Source organism: Natator depressus, chromosome 6, assembly GCF_965152275.1.
Source record: "Natator depressus isolate rNatDep1 chromosome 6, rNatDep2.hap1, whole genome shotgun sequence".
NCBI classification, from domain to species: Eukaryota; Metazoa; Chordata; order Testudines; family Cheloniidae; genus Natator; species Natator depressus.
In genome coordinates this window covers 25,511,179-25,529,391 of record NC_134239.1, presented here as the reverse complement: position 1 = coordinate 25,529,391, position 18,213 = coordinate 25,511,179, and the positions used below count along the sequence as shown (strand labels likewise).

General features: G+C 47.6%; 1 protein-coding gene across 1 annotated transcript in view; it reads left to right on the top strand.

Moving 5' to 3' along the window:
- Positions 1-1,143: 1,143 nt before the first annotated feature.
- The window catches only part of DUSP8 (dual specificity phosphatase 8), a 78,464-nt gene continuing 61,394 nt past the window's right edge, over positions 1,144-18,213 (top strand). Inside the window, exon 1 of the mRNA XM_074956906.1 lies at positions 1,144-1,472. The gene's annotated coding sequence lies outside the window, so the exon portion shown is untranslated. The remainder of the gene's footprint in view (positions 1,473-18,213) is intronic.

Sequence of the window (18,213 nt, the reverse complement as noted above, 5' to 3'; positions counted from 1 at the left end):
GGAAAGCCTCTGAGGCGTGGGGGACAGAAATGCTGTAAAGAAGGGGAGTTGGGGAAGCAAACACCAAATTGTCCTCTTGTCTTTTTAACACTGCCCAGTGTTCCCAAGGCTGAACCATGGCGGGTAGGAGAGCAGGGTACCTGAGCTGAAGGGAGTCCCCATCCCATAGTGAGCGCTTCAACAGGCACACTAGTGTTATAGCAGCACCACCGAAAGAATGAAACCTTCTAGCTCCCTGCTGCGTGTAGCTGAGCCGTTTAGTGGGCAATAAAAATAAATGCCCAGGAGAAAAACACCCCCGCCCTACGGGAAATAAATTAGATTGTAAGGGAAACTTTAAAAAAAAAATAAAAATCAGGCCTTTGTTTCAGAGGAACTCCAGGAGGCAGAAGTCTGGAATTCCTGTACAGAAAGGGATGGATAATCTCAGCTTCTGAATTACATTCCACCCACAAAGCAGGGTCTCCTTGCTCCCCTTTCCTTTGCTATTTTAAGGGCTTATCATTTAACTGTACTTTTTCTTTCTCCCAGAGCACCATAAACTGAGCAGGCAGCTTTGGGTCACTCCCTGCATGCAAAAAGGAAGGCTCTGGGGGTGGTGGGATTTTTTTAGGGTAAAATCCCCTAGGAGGACACTAGGTGCATCGTTCCAAAATGAAATCTGATTTGAAAATGTAAGGCTGCTGCATGGAAGGTCTAGTCAATAATATACTCCCCTCCCTTTGGCATTGGAAAATGTTTCCCAGTTCCTCTTTGTGAGCAGCAGGGCATATCTGTGTGCTGATGAAACACGCTTCCCTTCTAACAATAAATGCCAACCTGATTTTAGCATGAGTGGCTTGCGCTACACCGCTGCCTAGAACTCCCTGCACCGCTCTCCCATCTCCTTCAGTGGATGGTAAGACAGTGCATTCCCCTTTTAAGAGCTTACAGCCTCGGAAGGAATAAATAAAAGGAAAAGAAAAAAAAAACTAGGCCATTACCCCTTTTAAACTGCAGCTCTGCCTGCCTGTCTCCCTTTAATCTGCACCCAAAGCTCCAGGATCAGAGGCTGACGTCACCCTGCCCCTGAGCCTCCCTCTCTGATTGGCTGGGGGTGACGTCAGGTGCTTTTTTTTCAAGGCATGACCTCATCCTCAGTTCATTTTTAGTTCTAAAGTGCAACCTTCTGTCTTCCTGGATCCCTTCAGCCCTGTTAATGCTTATCTGTGCCATCCACCCCCACCGTACAGGGACATGCCTGCCCCTCACTTACTGGACTAGTATTATGTCTACATTTCAGTGTGGGTGCCTGCATGTGTTTGCAAGAGGCTAGAACTTGCATCATCAGCACTGGCACCAGCCTTGCAGGGCTTCTCATTTGATCATCCTGTAATTGCGTTTAATTATCCTGACGAATGTGCAGAAATTTGCAATCAGCTGGAGAACCTCAGGAGCTCTGATTCCCCCGGCTGCAGAGGAAGTACGGGAGGGTAAGTGTTTATAATGTAAGGAAAGAAGAAGGGGGTGGCCTAGGGCTTTTAATCATGCTTTGTATTTGAGTGACCTGCAGATTTCTGCAATAGATCCTAGGGGCTGGAGCTGGGGAGAGAAGTCTGTTGCAGAGGTGTATTTTCATATAGCTGCGTACTGCATCTTCCTGAGCCTGACACCAATTATCTATAATGCAACACAGAGATACGCTGTGCGTTTGTATTTACATGCGGGGTAGGATCCCGAAGATGCAGTAAGGGGTGCATGAATTGGTGATTACAAGGCATGCGTTGGAGGGAATGGTTGGAGATGTAACTGAGTGTGTGGTGTTATTAGCCAGAGCTGATAGACGTTTTAAAACCATTGTTATTTTGCAAAACGGGCTGGAAACTCACCTTGCGCACGTACACACACACATAAAAACCAAATCCCGTGCTGGGTGATATAATGCATGCAGCTGCTGACAGGGAACTGCATGCTTATTACAGCGTGCTTATTTAGACAGGAGTTTAAACGAAATCCTGCTCATGCTGGGTGCAAAGAAAATGACATGATCCTCCCGCGTGAACTAAAGGCATGTGTGTGGCGGGGGCGGCTGCAGAGTGGGGGGACCATATGTTTGCGGTTTGCTATTCTAACGCCGTGGGGTGTGAGGGAAGATCTGGGAAATAGCCGGGCTCCAATTTGGCTGGGCTTTGCAGGCAGTGTCTTACCAGCGTTCTCCGTCCTGGGCTCAGGCTCAACGTTTGGGAGGCTGCTGGTGTTAACAGCCCTGCGGTTTCCCAACGGTGCAAGAGTTTGGTGTGTCGCCTTATGCTCTTGGCGTTTCAAGGAACCCAAGACCAGGGGCGTGTGGTCAGCAGGAGGGGGGGGTTTGCAGTGCTTCCCTGCCATTGCTCGAAGGTAGCTGCTAGTGATCAAGGAGTTAAGCTTGCCACTTGAAATGATTCCCCCGCATTAGCACGGATGGAGCATAAGCTTGCAAGCATGGGGGTGTTTGTGCAGTGATTCAGCACTGCAATGTCCCGAAGAGTTTAGATGAAAGATTCTTGGGTTTTTTGCTTATTGGTTAATAAAACCCCTTTAATGCTTGGTCAATACTTAAAAGCTGACGTCAGGGCTTCAGCCTACATGAGGGGAGATGCAGGGCTGTAATTTGTGGTTTTTGTTGTAAGGAAGGAGGTGCTGCAGCACTGTTTTCTGTTAAGGACGTTTGGATTTGCTGGGTGCGGATGATGATGCATGTTTATTATTTGTATTGCGGTAGGGCCTAAGTGGGATCCGGGCCCCATTGTCCTAGGGGGTGTGAACATACAGGACAAAAATAAGATGTTCCCCGTCCCAAAGAGCTTACAATCAGAAATACACTGCAGGCTTGTAGCCGGCGAAGAGGTTTCGGGCAGGTAGACAGAGTGATAAATGAATGAGGCTTTGTTAGGCACATAAAACAAGTGAGGTCTTAAGTTCAGAATGCTAAAGATTTTGATTGGCCTTGTGATGCACTTTTGCCCCTGAATAACAGGTGAGGTCACTCCTGCAATGAGTTTCAGTATCAGTTGACTTACTTTGGCCTTAGTTACTTTCATATAAGGCAAAAGCTTAGGCTGTCTACAAATTAAAACAAGCCCTGCTGGTAAACGCAGTAGCTCCCACTTAAAAGCTTGGCCTTGTCAACACCAGAAAGGGTTTCTTGTTGCAGCTGTAGTCCTCCTAGTGCAGATGCAGCTTACGCCAGCAAAGGAGTTTTTGCTGGTATGGGTTATGCAGGGTACGGTATAAAATAAGCTGTACTGGCAAACTTAGACTGGAAGCCCTTTGGAGTAGAGACTGCCTTTTTTTGTGCTGTGTTAGTACAGGTACTATGTTAATACAAGTAATTAATAGGACTTTTTTTGCCAGTGTAACTGCATCTAGGGCTTTTGCTGGTATGGTTATGTTGGTTGGGGGTGTGATTATTTTTTCACACCCCTACAGACGCAACCTATGTTGGTAAAACTTTCTAGCATACACCTGGCTTCAGTCTACACTTGAATTTTGACCTAAAGTTAACTCAGGGTGGCTAATGTTTGTAAAGTGTAGTCTGGACACTCCACCGGATGTTTGTTCTAAGACACCAACACTGAACCCTGGTAGACTTTAACCCCCTGCACTTATCACATCTGACGGGCTTGTCTACACTGGCACTTTACAGCGCTGCAACTTTCTGGCTCAGCAGTGTGAAAAAACACCCCTCTCCCCCGAGCGCGGCAAGTTTCAGCACTGTAAAGTGCCAGTGTAGACAGTGCACCCGCCCTGGGAGCCGCGCTCCCAGCGCTGGGAGCTATTCCCCTCATGGAGGTGGGGTTTTTTGTGCTGTGCCACGACTACACAAGCCGTGGCAGTGCTTTAACGTTGCTGGTGAAGACGTGCCCTTAGATTGCTTTGTCTTTGCTAGCCTGCTAACTAACTATAGTCAACACTAACATCATGCCTTTAAATCCTAGCCTACACAAGGCCTTAGGTATGTACATAAGTAGCCAGATTTTTCAAAAGCACTCAGCAAAGGGAGCTGCTGGGTGCTGAGCACACCTGAAAATATGGCCCTTAATACTTACTTACACAGCACCCAAGAAAGGGTGCTAGGTACCCTGCAGACAAATAAAGCTTGGTGCTTGCCTTGAGAGAGTTTATAATCTACCTTTAGACACCCCACACAGCTACTGATAATAAAATGCAATCAGCGTTAGGGTGAGACTTCTTAGTCATCCATCTCCCTTATTCCCAAGCTACCTCTCAATAAATTTGAGAGTCCTAGATCTAAAAACCAAACAAACCCCTGGGAGACTGAACGTATTCCTCCCCGCAAACTGAAGAAGCTTGTCTTGGTATGAGTGGGAAGGAGCAATGTTCCACCTCATTTCCACCCCATCAACAGACTGTACACATATGGCTTGGTTATAGGTGGCACCCTCTGGGTTTTTTAGAAGGCTGTTTGAGCCAGATCCTCAGCTGCTGTAAAGCTGGGTAGCACCATTGAAGTCTGGTTTCAAAAGTGGGGAGTGGGCAGTGTTAAGGTGCATGTGATAAAGGAGCAGATCTGTAAGGAACTAAAGATCCTGAATGAAACTTGGAAAAAGGCAGTAGTATTCTGGCTCTCGGTGCCTTTGATTTATGACATCCACTCCTAGGGCACCTGTCACTATTGTATTTGAACAGCTATTGGAAACTGAAACCTATTGAGAAGGAGGAGGTGACTGAGTAAGGGAGCTAGTAAATAATAGCTTATGCTGATGAGGGGTGTGGCGGTGGTGGATGAAAATAGTCTAAAGCCTTTGTAGATCTTTTATCCTTGGCTGTGAGTTTAATGGCCACAGTAAAAGGTGATAGCAAGAATCAACAGCAATGAGAGGTTTTCTCGCTTCCTTTCTGTTTAGCAAAATGCTGCACACGAAATGCCCAGGTGTATTAATGGCTTTGAAACTGCTGAGTGTAAAACCTTTGTAGTGATTGCCTTTAATTTTGGGAAGAAGTATGCATTGATTGAAAATGCTTTTTGCATCCTAATGGCTGCTGGGTTTTAAAACCTGTTTTTCAAGCTCTGAATTTCTTCTAAGATGCACCTGTCACGCCTGATGCAAAGTGGGAAGAGATGCCTGATCTAATCAAGCAGCGTGGGGAAGGGAGGTGAACAGGCCAAGATAATTCATCTGATAAGAAACTAAATTAGCTCTTCCTTAGAGATTTTCTCAGGCAGGCGTGGGAAGTGCCATGTATTTAGGAATGTGGTAGTAATTTATTTTATAACAGTGGTTTTCAACCTGTAGATCACAGACCCCTCGGGGTCCACAGACTATGCCTAAGATTTCCAAAAGGGGTCCCTCCATTTGAAATTGTTTAGGAGCCCACAAATGAAAAAAGGTTGAAAACCACAGGCTTACAGAGCATCTACATTGCAAAAGACAGAGTACCCAGGCACTGTGTGATGATACGGTAACATCACGTCTCTGTCCTAACACAGCTTGTTCCTCCATGGGTGGACAGAGCTAGAGTTGGGGTTGGGTTGCGTAACATAGTTATAACCTAGTGCAGCAGTGCCACGCATGCAGGCGAGACCAGATGCTCAGGCCCAATTGTACTGTAATAACATAGCACACCGGCATAGTAAACATTATGGTACTAATGGTCACGGAAGCTAGAATGCTTTTCTGAGTGCGCTTCTAACATGGCTTTGTCCTGTCCACATGCTCGAACCACATTAGACGCTAGTTTGGCTGCAGTGCAATGTAACCTTGGCTTTTTTGTTTAAACCTGGCTGGCAAAGCCATTATAGAGCATGGGGGGGGCATTATTGAGCCATGGCTGAAGCACACAGTTTTGTCACCAATTCTTTTATTTAACATACAGTTTTGCAAGGGCCAACAGCTTATCCCGTTCTGCTCCAGGAGCTGTGTATAGGAGTTCACCTCCTGTGGAAAGTGCTGCCAATGAGGGTTCTCAGGCTTTCAAACCTCCAAGCCCCATGTGGATGAGAAGGACCTAAACCAAATATAAGGACTTGTCTACTTGGAGAAATTGATCAGCATGGCTATAGCAGAATAAGTGATTCTGGTATAGCTATGCCACAATGTCTCTGCCTAGACAATCCCTAAGAGAAGAAGTAGTCTGAACTAATGTGAGGTTCCCTGCTTTATCGCATATGAAGTTTTCTACAATCTCACTTGCAAGACTTTGCATTTGTGAGTCACAGTTGTCAAAAGTGACCAGAGGCTTTGGGTGCCCAACTTGAGATGTCTTGAAGGGGCCTGATATTTCAGAAAGTGTGAGTACTGGTTCTTTCAAACTCTGGTCCTATGAAGGTTCCCCAAATTGGGTTAGGGGGTCCAGAACCACTAGTCAGTTCTGAAAATCTTGCCCCATTATGTCAACAGTCTTACAAAAATAAACAGCAAGAGATGAAGTTAGGGTTAATACTAGGGTTGTGTGGCATGGAAGTGAAATTGGGTCTGAAACAAGTAACAGAGGCTTTATCGACCCTAGCACTTTTGTCGGTCGGGGGTGTTTGAAAAAAACACACCCCCGACCGATATAAGTTACACCAACAAAAGCGCCGGTGTGGACAGTGCTATGTCAGCAGGAGAGCGTCTCCCGCTGGCACAGACCGGCTACACAGGAGACCTTACAATGACTCAGCAGCACCGGTACAGCTGTGCCACTGTAAGGTCCATAGCGTAGACGTAGCCATAATGTATTAGTTACTGGGCTGATGCTGGAAGCATTTCCTTGACACCCTCTTTGTTTCCTGTTCCCACTCCCGTTGCATGTCTTCTTTCAAGTGCTCCCTAGGCACAAAATGCCCAGATGGTTCCTGTTTGCCAAGCCACTACCCTCTCCACACTCACATCCTTGCTATGCATTCGCTTCCTCCAGGTTACCTACCAGGAGAAGTTTGGGTCATACCCAGCCCATACTTACGTGGCCATCAAAATGTGCACATGCCTAACCTAGGGATGCTGGGCTCTGATTGTAACTCATCTTTCCTCACCTTAGTGTGTGTGTGTGTGTTCGCTCATCTCATCTAAAATAAACCTATCCATTCCTTGGGGCTGGGACCTTTTGTTCTTTTGGAACGCCTGTAGAGCACTTTGGGGTCCTGTAACAGTAATTGGCAGGAGGAATTCTCTCCATTTCCAAGTGATGAGCTCAAGGGATTTACATCCTGAGTTCTAAAAGTAAAAAGGAAGTTGCTGAAGTTGTGGAAAGACTATAAACTCTCATGTTCGGGCATAAGCAATCTCCAGCTGGAGGTTAGAAGGCAACTTTAGTGTAGGAACAGATTATTCCACAATTGCCTACTGCAGCGTTTCTTGTACCCTCCCCCGAAGCACCTGGTCTTGGCCAGTGTCAGTGATAGGGTACTGGATTAGATAAACCACTGATCTGATCCTATAAGAGCGCCCTACTGGAACTCTTGACATCCGCCCTCCTTCCCAGCACTTGCCCCTGAGCCTTGCTGGTGACCTTACCAAATCTTTCCTTTTAACCTGTGGTAGCAGTGAGAGTCATCTGGCTTGTAGGGTTGTGGCATGCCTACATCCACTGTTTATAATAAATCTTTTAAAAAACGAATTCTTTGAGGAATATTGCTGCTGCAAAAAGTTAGCAAATTATATTTCAACTGCGGTTACAGAGGCTCTGGCAGAAATTGTGGTGAAACTTATACCAAGCTTTCAATCTGTTTATCCAAGGGCTTGTGGTCCCTGTGTCAAGGCGAGTGAAACAAGAATGCATGTAAGTCTGGGATTTCATAAGCTGCTCAACTCCCATTGACTTCCAAACCCTCTTAGATAGCTCTTATACTTTACAGCTGAAGTGAAGAGGGTCTACTGGTCTCCAGAGCAGTCAAATAAATAAATAAATAAATAAAGGAGGGAAAATCAGTGGATGGGCTGGATTTGAGTAGTCCTTGTTTCTGAACTTCTTATTAATATGACTTGTTTTCTTTGAGTTGTAGCTGGAGTGTGTATTTAGTCCAACTTCATTTGTCTTGGCCAGCAGCCCTCCTTGGAATACAGTTGTCCGCATGCTGAACCCCCAAGCTGTTGGGTCAAGAGATGATTCAGAGATGGTGCCAGCACTGCTGACTTCAGGCCACTAAACTAATGCGTGAAAATTATACGTACGTGGAAACCCAAAACGCTTTGCTTGTTTTTCTTTGTTCAACTTTCCCCACCTCGATTGTGAGGACGGGGTTGCACTCACCTGGCCAATGCCTAGCAAAGTTCAGGCACATGCTGTGGACCTGGTCTTGTTTCCATTGACTTCAGCGGGGCCACGACTGAGTCCTATACAGTAGCCTCCCACAGCTCTGCCAGTCCACCTTGGCTGAGACCCAGACCTTGAGCACAATCTCTGTTATGCCAAAAGGGACTGAGTTCTCCTTTACTTGTTGCCTGCACACGGATGCTGTGCTGATCCTGGTGGAATGCAGCTGCACAGCCAAATGGTCAAAAGGCGCTTGGGACTCTGGTGTTGACCTGTTTAGGCCCAAAAATTGTTATACATTGTTGAGTGGAAGGCAGGAAAAGGGCAGAATAACTGCCGAATCCTAAGTTACGCTGAATATCCCACAAAACTGATACATCCCGTTAGATGGCTGCATCTGGTTGCAGATTGTGCAGAACCTCACTGAATGTACATTCTCACAAAGCAGTTGTGCTGTACCATTAAATGCAGGTGCAGGTGGGTTTTCTGTTCGCTCACTAAACAGTGACACATGTAATTTCATGTCTCTTTGTATTTTGGCTGCCTTTGTTTTCTTTCTCAATTTCCATGTGTCTGGTGCCAGCGCAATCCTTCCCTAGTCAGTAACTGACACAAAGGTGGGCTTGAGCTATGGCTAAATTCGGAAGGACTCTGGTAGAGAAGTGGGGAGGAGAGAGAACTGATCTTATTGGGGCGGCAGCAACAGGTCCGAAAGGACAAAACTTCGTAAATGCTTTTCATTACGCTGAAGCACTGATGTTGGAACTGGCCAGATCATGATGTAGAATCAGGTCACTCTTCTATTGCTCACCTTGTTATCTGAAACAATATGGCAAATCATGTGTGCCTTGAAAAGTAAACACCCCCTGGAATTGGGAGGGGATAATAGAGGTGTGTAGCCCCCTCCTTTTTTTGCAGGTGAACTGGTTAATGAATGAAACACATTTTGCCAGTTATTACACTAATGGCTCCTCAGGAGATGGTCTGTCCTGGAAAATGTGCAATATCTAGCCCCCCTTTCAATGGGGCAAACGATGAGATTTCTTATTCAGGAAAGAGAGCCTGCATGACAACAGCAAGTCCTGACTGTGTGTGGCCACTGCCCATAAATTGGTCTGGGTTGGACAGGAGAGATGGAAGAGATGAGAAGTCACTTGGTTTGATCTCATGACTTGAGTCACCAAACAAAACCACCCTATAATAAATTACAAGCCCTAAGCAAAAAGGTGAGAGCAGGATATCGTTGCATACCAGATGTTCCTCGTCCTACCTGGTGTATTCTTCTAGATATAGATGAGCCACTCAAAATCTAGGAGTGGTGGCTTCCTTTTGTGGCTCTAATAGGAGGGTAGAGCCTGAAATGACAAGTACTAGATTGTTCCCCTGCATTGGGGTAAACTTTCTTTTGGTCTACAAGGAGTTGGGCAGGATGTAAACAGAGCCAAACTTCTTACATGTGACTAGGTTTGTGGATCTGCAATCCCTTGGAAGGTTAGTAGAGCATCTTTATTGGAGTTGAGTTTAACTTCTAGATTTTATGATGCCTAGAAATGGAGGGCCAGATCCTCAGATGACATAAAATGGTGAAACTCCCTTGACTTCTGTGCTGACTTACACTAGCAGAGAACCCAAGCTGAAGTCCATTCATATGCCAGAGTTTGCAATGGGTGTCATTAGAAACTGTGTAAGGGAGCAAGGCTGTTAAACTGTTGCTTCTGCTAAACAATGGATTCAATTTTTATCTTTTTCCTCATAAACTTGAGGAGCTAATGACGCTGTACAGTGCAAATGGGCTACATGTATCACTGCACCTCGGTCTTAACCTGCTGCACTCCCCTCTCTTTTTTTCCAGTCCCCAGGTTCGCCAGTGACTGTCACTCATTCTGAATAGCTCTGATTTAGACAACGTACATTTGGGACTTGGCGGAGACCCCCAAACTCAACTCACCTGTTCTTCTGTGGTGAAATTGCTGAGGCATTTACTCACCTACATCACCCAACCCTGAAGAGCTTCCATCTTCGACTCCTGCAGCTCAATCTTGTGCATCACCACCTCTCGTACAATAACATTGTGGGGAATATTCTTAGGAACAGCTATGAACAGAACTTTGTGCTTTTTTTCCCCAGGAGGCAGAAAATTTATCCAGTGTATGTTGAGGGTGTCCAGGACCCCTGAACAAAGAGAAGTAGGCCAGTCCCATCACAATACATCAAACCATTCCCATTGTGACATGGTGATCAAGCCACTGAAACCCTCCAAGATGAACCCTCTGGTAACATGTAACCCAAAGAAGATGCAGGGAGCTTGTTAAATATCAAGCAACGGGAGCCAGTACAGTAGAAGTGACGAAGTATGAGTCTGAATGACTTTTGTCCCTCACAGTGCTATGTACAGGCACAGAACAAATACTGCAGCGTGGCCCATTCCCTCACCGCAGCTAAGGTGTGTGACTAGTGGGTTGGACTAGGAAGTGCTTGCAGCTCTGAGACATGGGAGCTCACTGTTCTGAGTGCGGGGAGAACCTTGTGTTAGAAAACATGGAAACTAGCACAGTGTTCTAGGAAGCTTTGCCCTGAGCCTGGGCAAAGACAATTGTGGTTAAAACATGGCGGCTGGTCATGGCAAACCCTAGGGTCTCTGCTGTCACATGTTTTAAACATGAGTGTCCTGTTCACACGAAGGGCTTTTTCCATTCTAGACAGTGCAAGATCATGACTTCTTTTATGGCCACATGTGGGAAGGGGTATGTTATCTAGGCCCCCACTAAATACCCTGTTCTCCCTGCAGCAGCTGATCCCGCACCCTTCTGATTTCAGTGTGAACTCCACATTGGCCACTAAGGGGCACACATGGAAGATGTTCTTATAGCCTGGCTAGAGAGGGTTCATCCTCCTCCTGTTGCTCCCCTTGTCTGCTCAGTGGTATCTGACAATTATGACTGTCTGCAGTTGAGCTGATCTTGAGGTGCTTGAGGCAAGCCTGCGATAGTCCATAAAACCCCCAGTCTCAGACCAAAAGCCTGCACCTATGTAAGTATGTGCCAGAGTTTTTGGCAGGCCTCTGTGCCACTTCTTTATGGTACTTGATGCACCATTCATCGCATTGAGCAGATTAGGACTCCTTAGTGCATGTAACATCCTATGACGAGAAATACCTTTGTGCCTGTGGACTTAGGGGCTCAATTAGACTCTTACAGAAAACCCAGTGTCCAAGAATGCAAATGTGTGTGGTTCTTGGTGCACAATTCAAACCTTAGAAGTACAGATGTAGATGGACCATGATCCATTTGCAGCATAGAGTGGCATACGTAAAGCCTAGGAGGTTTCTGTTTCCCACCATGAGTTCCTGCCAGCATTAAAACACCAGAAAGAAATCATTATAAGACTTGGGGGTGGGAATTAAACTATAAAGCAAGAAGAAATGCAGCAGCATAGAGGGGAGGTTGGGGGCGGGGGGGGGGGAAGAGATCCAGCCAGCAGCTGGGCCTGTGTACGTTCAAGAGATGCGCCAACTGCCACTGAGCTGCCGTGCTGGGCCAAAAAAGGGAGCTCCCCTTCCAGACTTCTTAAGGTGTTCTGAGATTTGTTTGCACAGGTGGTGTGCTGCAGTGAGAGCACTACAACTTGTGCTTGGCCTTGGTCTTAAGGTGGGGGAGGTCAGGCAGTACAAAAGACCAAGTGAGAGAGAGTCTCAAGTGAGAGATAGTGTGGTGGTTTCTCCTTTCTTTATTGGTTCCTCTGCCCCTCTGTGTATCTGTCTGTCTCCTGGGAGAATCCTCTCCAAGGTTAGGTAGGGCATTGGACTGTGAGACAGATCTCTCTCTTCTTTCCCCAGATCTCTCTCTGATCTGCAGTGTGACCTTGGGCAGGTTGCCTTACCCCCACCCTTTGTCTGATCTGATCTATTTTGATTGTAAGCTCTTGTGTTATATATATTGTACAGTGCTTAGCACTATGAGGCCCTGAGCTGGGCTGGGGTCTCTAGGTCCCACTGTAGTACCTACATATTCCTGTATGGGGATTTGCTCTCTGGTAGATATCCTAATTTTTGAGGTGGAAAGGCAATTCCCGGCCGTCAGGCTTCTTTTTGGTTTTGTTTTTTTGAGGGATCTGTCCCTTATGCAACCTTGAGGCAAGTCATTTTATCTTGTTGGGAAAATTAGAAACCCACAGATGATATTTTATGGCCATTTGTTTTCATTACCCACCTTTCCCTTGAAGAGGCTAAGAGGATTTTTGTGCCTGAGCTGACAGATCTTGGTGAGAGTGTTTCAAGGTTCCGCTAACGAGGATCCTCGCCAGGGATATGTTAACTAAAATGCCTCTCCCCTTCTGAGGGGAGATTCCCTGAAGTGATGCTGAATCCCTTTTTAAAGGGCATCGCAAGTTGGCTGCTGACAAATCTCCAAGGGCCATCCTAGCAGTGGCACTTGATGCTGCCTCCTCCGATCACCACCCCATAGTCCTAACATGCCCCATCCTAGCTGCGCGTTTGGGTGTCTTTCTCGGAAGCCGCAGCTGCCATTTAACCTAGGTTGTACGTGTTTAGCCTCGGTAGCAAAAAGGGAAACTGCAGATAGGCAAAGGCTGTAGGCTGGTGTGTGACAAAGGGGGTGGAAGCAGCCTGTAGTCCTCTCTGTGAGTTCAAGTCTGAGTCATGGCATTCCTTTCTCTTTCGCTCCCCCCTGACCCAAGCAGATTGTTAGACTGGTTGGAGTCGCCCAGGCAGTGCCAGTGCAGTTAAGACAGGGCCAAGGCTCCTGCTGCTTGCTGGGTGCCTTCACTGCAGAGAAACCCAGTTAATGTCTCCGTGGGGCTTGAGATGCAGCTGTTGCCTGGCAGCTACATGGTTGCTGTGGAAACCAGAGGTGCTAACTTGTTAATGAGCCCCATATCTCTGATTGCTGCTGCAAAATACTAATAATTAGTAACAGTCCCATGATTTAGGGATCCCTCATGTAGTGTGAGCTAGCAGAGGGGGTTTTCTAAGTGCCTAAGTACTAGGAGGGATGGGGGGGGGGCGATTCTTGGCAACCGTGCCAGAATTTACATCTTAATAAGCACCTGGAGAGCTCTGAAGCTTAAACGCTCCTGCCAGTGTTTCAGGCCATAAGCTGACAGTTACTTTCTCAGCAATCCTTCCGGCAGATAATCTCCTGCCTTCCCCAATGGCTGAGCCAAGAATTACTGACAAGTTCTGTGAACACCTGCCCTGTGTGCACCTTGAGAGGCTGCGTAGCCCAGTGGGTGGGCGCGGTGCTGGCCAGAGGGTGAAAAGACCTGAGTTCTGCCACTGTGTGATAGGCAAATTGCTTGAGATCTCGGTGCTTCAGCTTTCCCAACAGGGATAATGATGCTTTCCTTTCATTGTAAAGCACTTTGAGGTCATGGATGGAAAGAACTAGGTGGTATTCTCCTTGCCCCTTTGCTTCTTTGCGTCAAGATGTGCACTGACCGTGTTTGATGGGGAAAACTATTCGCTCCATCACTTGTTTTCTGTCTAGTCCACCCAGTGCAGGGCTGTCCCCTATAGTATATTCTCCAGTATTCACTCAGCACTATATCCAGGCTGGAGTTATCTGCTTTTGCTGCTTATGCCCAAGCTAACCACTTTAAAGTCATGTCCAATGTTTAGGCTTGATCCTGCCCCTTTCAAAGTCAATGTGAGTTTTGCTTTTGATGGGAGTACAGTCGGACCCTGGGTTGTCAACAGTCTCTGGCATTTCAGTATGGTTCTCTAGCAAGGGAGATCTCTGGTAGAAGGTAGAAAGCAGCGTGTGGATGAGCCCTTTCCATTGATGGCCCTTGTGCTTGCTACTGGCTGGGAAGGGGGAAGAGAAAATAGAGGGAGAAACACGAGCTAGTCGTTGGCCTTGCGAGGGAAAAGTTAACCTTCTATCAGATTGTTTCCGTTTCTCTGAGCCTTGGCTGCTTCCATCTATATTTAGGACTTACGGGAAAAACAAAGGGGAGCAGAAAACACCAGGGAAGGGAGCAGGAGTAGATGGGGAGAGCAGGAACAAAAGGGCCAGAAACAGGCTGAGGCATGAACAGTGTTGAACCCACCACTACTTGCAGCGCAGTTGACTTGCCAAAGGTAGCAAGAGGGGCAGTTCCTGAGTTAGACCAGTGTACTGAAGGGAAGAGCCATCACAGAGGCACAAGTGCTAGCGCAAAGCAATGTGGTGACCTGAAACTGGCTACCTGCGGCCTGGTTAATGGTTGCTACACCAGCACATCTGCAGAGGTCCCTTCATTAACACCCCCCCAGCGTGAGATCCTCTGCAGGAGCCAGCTCAGCACCCTTCCTAGGCACACATCCCCAGTAGGAGACCTAGTGCAGGGAGCATTCTGAGGCAGCCAAGGGGGGTGAAGTATTGAGGGCAGGAGCGGGGGTGGCCAGGACATTGCTATACCGAGTAGGTTCTTTTTTGTGCTGCTGCAATTGCCCATTGGTGCCTAATTGCAGCCAGGGTGCAAGGTAGGGCGGACCTGAGAGGCTGAGCTCTGTCTCTGCAATGGCACAGGGATGAATTCAGGCTCTGTTCTTCTCCAGAACTTCCTATGTGCTTTCCTAGCCTGCCAAAACAGGTGCACATCTGGGGCGCATGAACCTTTGCCTGGCTTCTCTAAGTGTGTAGAACTGTGTGTGTGGAACAGGTGCTGTGCTATATTATACGCAGGGGGGCATGAGATGTTGATTACTCCCATTGTGGGGAAATAATCTGATTTGGATGTTGGGGCGGGGGCCAATACTGTCTGAATGGAGCTGGGTGTTGCTAATATTAAATACCTGCCCATGCATTCCCCCTCCTTGAAGAAATGCCTGTGGGCCCTTTATGGGGGGAGAAGGATTAGGACAGATGGCTGCCTGTTGGCCGTTGATCCTCACCCAACTCCACGTTCGGAAGGCCAGGTACCGCCACCTCTGGCATTCTTCAGGATTTCCCACAGCTCTCATCTTGAAGCTTCCTGGCTGGGTGCCTCCCCCAAGAAACCACCTGTAATCTGTGAAAGGTGTTCTCGGGAGGGTCCTGCACCAGCAGCAGGAAAAAGAAGCATTCTGAGCCCTAAGATAATAGAGGGGATATGAGGGCTGATGGGGGAGTTGGAGACCTGAATGGGCAGTGAAAAACCCTGGGCCTGATTCTCCATCCCCCCCCCCCCCCCCACCGGATATGGCCATTTGTGCACCTGAGCAAATGAGCACCCAAGGTTCAGGGCAGCACAGTTCAGGCCCAGGGAGCTGAGTGTTTCCAAGTTATTGCATAGAAATGTTTGGCCCCCACTTTGGGCTTACATTGAAGGACACGCCCTACTGCGTGTGGTTTAACTCCTGGTGCTGACCCCTGTGCAATTCTGCTGATGTGTATTTCAATGGAGTTGCATGCCAGGGACGAATCTGCCCCACTGTCTTGAGATGGGGATGCGTGGGGAGCGTAATGCACACACCAAGCTGTCATTCTGTCCCTGAGTGGCAGCATGGTGCCTCCTGCTTTGCTGTCCCCATTCAGCTAAACTTGTGGCCCATCTCCTCATTACAGGCACTCCAGGGAGAGGTGGGATTAAAGGATTATGGTAATGTTCTTCAGGAATGCTCAAGAAGATTAAGGCAGCTTTAATAAACTGATAAGAGAGGGACACAGCTTTGTTTCTGAAACCCAAATTTAGGTTTCAGGTTAACCTTTTCCCCTCCTTTTGGAGCTTGTGGTCTCTTGTCATGGTGGTGAGGTAATGGGAGACCTCTCTGGATCTTGCTCAGCAGCATCCGCCATCTGTTCCTGATTCTTCACTTTGACCCAGTTGGCAAGAAGGAAGAAGACACTTCCCTTATTTCTCCTCTCTGGGTATCTCCCCAGTTAACTTCATGTTAAAGTTGGTTTGTGCTCTTAAGATTATCTCTAAAACACAGCACTGCAGGGTGTCAGGTTCAGTGTCTTTCAGTGACTGTAGACCAAATAGCCTTCATTTACAAATAAAAATGTTTCTCTTCTAGCTGCCAGCCCTGCAAGCCAAGCCCAGCCTGTGATGTGAGAGTCAAGCTGGGCTCTGTTGACCTTACCTCCACTAGCTTTCCCTGCATCTCTCCCTCACAATTTCCTCCAATTGCTGTCCCCACTGGTTTTGGCAAGGTTGGGAGCAATAGCATCGAGCAGATAGCAGCAGCCATTGGTGTTTTTACCACCATGTCACCAGGACACGCTCTCACTGTGGCTGCATAGTGTAGTGATAAAAGCACTGACCGCCCTTTCTGCTGCTTCCTGGTTGACTCCTGGAGCAGGAACTCTGTTCTTTGTGTGTACAGTGCCTAGTACAACGGGGCCTTGCTTGCTGATCAGGGTTCCTGGGTGTTTCTGTAAGGTGAATAACTAGTGCCAGCAGCTTATGTCTGTGCGAGCGCTACTGCTGCTGTTACCATCCGTACAGCTGAACCAGGTGGTAGCAATGGTGGGAAGCTTGGGGTTGGGGGAGACTAGTGAAGAGATGCAGCATTTTCTGGTTCCTGCATCCCCAGCAATAAAGATTCTGCAAGTGGAACTTAGTCTGATGTTCCAGCAGGACCAGACTTTAGCTCGCTCTCCCTTAGCAGACCGCTGCCTCGTATGATGCTGGCTGGGGTGGGAGTGCACTAGAATAAACAACTCTCTTGGTGTCAAGGGATCGTGGATTGTCTGGACTGAGCTGCTGGGCTATCCTTGCAGCCTTCATTTTGGAAGAACTAGTGTGTGGGGAGAGCACACCACCTGAGTACACCAAAGTCCTCTCTGGGGTAGTGGGGGTTATAGGTTGGGCCTGGCTGCCTTTCTCTGCGTCACCTTCCCCACCATCTCTGGCTTTGTCCATCTAAATGCTTGCTTGCCTGTCAGAATTGAACACTGCACAACCTCTTCCAAACAGGCTTTTCTTTGAGCAATTAGGAGATAAAGGGGCTGTTGTCTTCCCCAGGCCCCTCTGATTGTGTTTGAAAACCCCAAAGCCACCCCTTGTGCACAGTCTGGAGAGTGAGGGGAATGGATCCTATTATCTCCCTGGATAACAAGCTATCTTTCTCCCCCTTTCCCGTCTCTGTTGTATCACCCTTCCATCCCACTCCAGCATTTCATACTTATCCCTCAGTCTGAACCTTCTCTCCACCTCTTTGTCTGTCTCTCTCTTCCAATTCCTATTTTTCCTGGCTGGAGTTTGGGGAATCAGGAGGGGAATTGGCAGCTTGTATTCCCTGATGGAGAGGGGACAGGAGCAGAGAGAGAGAAACATAGCAAAAGCCAGCTAATTTGCATCCTTTCTGATTGCCCATGCTCTATAGCCCAAGTGCAGTGGGGGGTCTCAGGCGAGGCTGTTACTGCATAATGAGGTGTGTCATATCACAGCAGGAGCCAGCCTTCCCTCCTCCTCCCCGCTCCCTCCAGGCCTCTTAATTAGAACTGTTTCAATTTTTGAAACCCTCCCTAGAAGAAAAAAATATCAGGAGGGAGGAGAGTGCGAATAGCAGTGGTGGGGAGGGACTGGGAGCTGACCACAGGAAGGGGTAGCTGAGCTCCGATTGGAATCCTTGTGCTGAGATATAAAGCGATACCAGCACACAATGGGGCGGGGAATGTACAGGGGACGATTGCACAAAGCTGTGAGAAGCTATCTGTGCTGTAAGGGGGCCACAATCAGTTCCTGGTGGGTTTTAAGCTAAATTTAATATGGTGATGGGTGGTAGGGGTAGCTGTGGGTATGTGGCTTTTTGGTGTATTGTTTCTATTATGTCCCGAGGCTGGGAGCATGAATCTTGGCACTGGAGGTTTGGGTGTATAGATTCTAGTGCTTTGAGGTGTGGATCTTTCTGTGTCCAGAAGAGGGGATTTATTATTGTAGGGTTGCTCATCAGCAGGGCTAACGGAAGCCTTCCGATGCTGAATAAAGCCCCATGTTCTGAGGATTTATGTCCTCCTGGATGTTCGCTGTGTTCTCTAGAATCACTTACCTTTCAAAGAGCAGGATTTCTCGCTC